The sequence below is a fragment of the Dromiciops gliroides genome, chromosome 3, assembly GCF_019393635.1.
Source record: "Dromiciops gliroides isolate mDroGli1 chromosome 3, mDroGli1.pri, whole genome shotgun sequence".
NCBI classification, from domain to species: Eukaryota; Metazoa; Chordata; class Mammalia; order Microbiotheria; family Microbiotheriidae; genus Dromiciops; species Dromiciops gliroides.
The window spans coordinates 50,832,419-50,835,801 of NC_057863.1; positions in this window are offsets into that span (position 1 = coordinate 50,832,419).

Below are 3,383 nucleotides of genomic sequence, written 5' to 3' on the forward strand. Positions count from 1 at the left end.
CACAAGTGAGACAGCTACGAGCTATCCCAGGAATTTTTAAAAGCTGTGAAATCATAGGTGTGGGGAAAAGAAATAAATAAATAAAGGTGAGCAGTGCTGCTAAAGATAACAGAGGTATGATAATTCACTTGAGGACATAGAATTCTAATATGTTGTGAGATATATTCTAATACACACAATAGAATTAGTACTAAACTAATTCCAATGCTATGAGACCAGAATGTTTCCTGAGATACCTAGGAGTTCTCCTTACTGAAGGAGGAGCATATTGACTAGACTATTTGGTTAACTTGGAATTGAGCCAGGCCATTTCATGAGTGGCTTAGACCTTTGAACTCTAGAAGTATGCTAGTCTGTATGGAAACAGTGCTGGTGGTATTCAAAGATGCCATTCTAATTGGCTGTCTACTTGATAAGATACTGTGCATTTGACCTAGCCAGAGTAGCATCACATTCATGGGATCATTAGTTTATAAAAGCAAATATTCATAAAATAAACATTGGATTGATGGTATAGATTTTAATTGGTCATGTTGGGGCTTCTTTTTATTATGGAAAGTTAAAAATTAAGTGATTTGTTACAAGGACTTTCTAAGAAGTGTTTTTTTTAAATTTATATGGAAAAAAATTAATGTCACAAGACAATTTCTAGAGCAGCAGAACCCACAAAAGGACAGGGTGAAATAATTTTCCAGCCAAAGACAACTTAGAAGGTTAGAAGGAAAGGTCTGTTGCACCAGGGTAAGTGTGGAGTATAGTCCAGCACGGGATGCACCAGCACAGACCTAGCCACAGCAAACCAGGAACAGGCCTCAGAAGCCTCTGAAGCAGCAGCAGCAGCAATTGCTTCTGGAACTCTTAGCCCATAGATGGTAAGAGGGTCAAACAATTGGCCAGAAGGAGATTACAAGGGTCTTTTTTACTAGCACTGAGGCAGGACTCTTTTGTTTTGCCCATACTTGGATCCAGGTCACAATCTTGGGTGGTGGTCCTAGGCCAGGGAGGAGCATAAGCATACCAGAGCTTGCAACCACAGTGGAGTGGGGCACTTTTCATAGGTCTAGGGCAGAAAAGCAAGTTTCTGGTTATTTGCCAAACAGAACACAGGCCAGGGGAGTAGTAAACATAACTTTCCTAAAATCATAGCATCTTGGAAGAAATAAAAACTTACAGGTCCCTAGAAGTATCTCTGAAAACAGCTGCACAGACCCCCTGAAGCTTGGGACAGTGCACCCTCTACCCTGGAAGCAGTGCTCCACTTTAACAAAGAGTTTAAAGTCAAGAAATAGCCTGGGAAAATGAGCAAACAGAAAAAAATGCTGACCATAGAAAGTTTTTATGGTGATAAGGATGATCAAAATACACCCTCAGAAGAAGATAACAAATCCAAAGCTCCTACATTCAAAGCTTCCAAGAAAAATATGAATTGGTCTCACATCATAGAACACTCATAAAAGACTTTGAAAATAAAGTAAGAGAGGTAATGGAAAGAGAAATGAGAGTGATGCAAGAAAATCATGAACAGAACATCAACAGTTTGATAAAGGAGACACACACACACAAAAAGTACTGAAGAAAATAACATCTTGAAAAACAGAGTAGGCCAAATGGAAAAAGAGGCACAAAAAGCCAATGAGGAAAAGAATGCCTTGAAAAGCCAAATTGGCCAAATGGAAAAGAAGGTACAAAAGCTCTCTGAAGAAAATAATTTTTAAAAATTAGGCTTGAGCCAATGGAAGCTAAAGACTTTATGAGAAATCAAGAAACAATGAAGCAAAACCAAAAGAATGAAAACATAGAAGGTAATGTGAAATATGTCATTGGAAAAACAACTGACTACAGTCAGGATAGCAAAAGATTTAGCAGTTTCTACATTAAAGATTTGTAAGTCTTTATAATATTTTGGAGGGCAAAGGAACTGGGATTACAACCAAGAGTCACCTACACAGCAAAACTGAGTATAATCCTTGGGAATTCAATAAAAGAAAGGACTTTCAGGCATTCTTTTTTTTTTTTAATTTTTTGTTGGGCAATGTGGGTTAAGTGACTTGCCCAAGGTCACACAGCTAGTAAGTGTCAAGTGTCTGAGGTCAGATTTGAACTCAGGTACTCCTGAATCCAGGGCCGGTGCTTTATCCACTGTGCCACCTAGTCGCCCCCCAGGCATTCTTGATGAAAAGACCTGAGATGAATACAAAATTTGACTTTTACATACAAAACCCTAGAGAAGCATAAAAAGTTAAACAGGAAATAGAAATCAAAAGGAATATTAAAAGGTTAAACTGTTTACATCCATACATGGGAAGATGATACTTGTAACTCTGAACTTTCTCATTATTAAGGCAACTGGATGGAGTATATTTAGACAAAGGGCACAGGTGTGAGTTGAATATGAAGGGATGATATCTTTAAAAAAACAAAATTAAGGGGTGAGAGAGGAAGGCATTGGGAGAAAAAGAAAGGGAGAGGTGGATGGGGTAAAGTATTTCACATAAAAAGAAGCAAGAAAAAGCTTAGAGAGTAGAGGGTATAAAGTTGCTACCTAGCTATACTGTCTAAAATATCTAATGAGTGGTTGCCAATAAATTATAAGCTTTAGCAAGAGTTTAGACTTTTAAGCATTTATTAAGGAAAATAAGAATTTGTTGAAGAGAAAGAGGCCTAGATGCCTACATCTATCTATCCCAGGGAGCCAGCATTTCTGCTCCACTCTCCATGAGAGTCCTAATGAAAGAGAGAGAACCATCCCTTCTTCATCCCACAAGCCTCCTGTGAAAACTGGAAACATCCTGTCCCCACAGCTGATTGGCTGATAGCTTTGATAGACAGTACCCATGAGCAAACGTCACTTCCTGACGCCAAGGAACTGACCTTCCAAACCACATGGCTTGCCCTCAGACGCCTTCTCCTCATGGCAGAGCTTTCCTACAGTAACTCTCCAGCAGGTGGCATCACTCCGATTGTTATCAGGGGAAGATGGGGAGGTACAGGGGAGTAAGTGAGACTTACTCTCATCAGAATTGGCTCAAAGAGGGAACAACATACACACTCAATTGGGTGTAGAAATATATCTTACCCTGAAGGAAAGCAGGAGGGGAAGGTAATCTGGGGGGAGGGGCGTGGTGATAGAAGGGAGAGCAGATTGGGGGAGGGGTTATATGTAATAGGGGAAACTAAAATTCTAAATAAATGAAAAACAATTAAAAATATCTAAAACGAGTAGTTTATATTAGATTCTATACCACGACACATTTCTCTAAGTTAAAAATATCACAGTATACTTTATCTAAACTATTTTTTCTAGAATTTTAGACTAAAAATTCCCCAAATGCTTTGAGTATAGAGTAACATTCTCTTTTACTATTGTATTTTTTCTAGCCTCC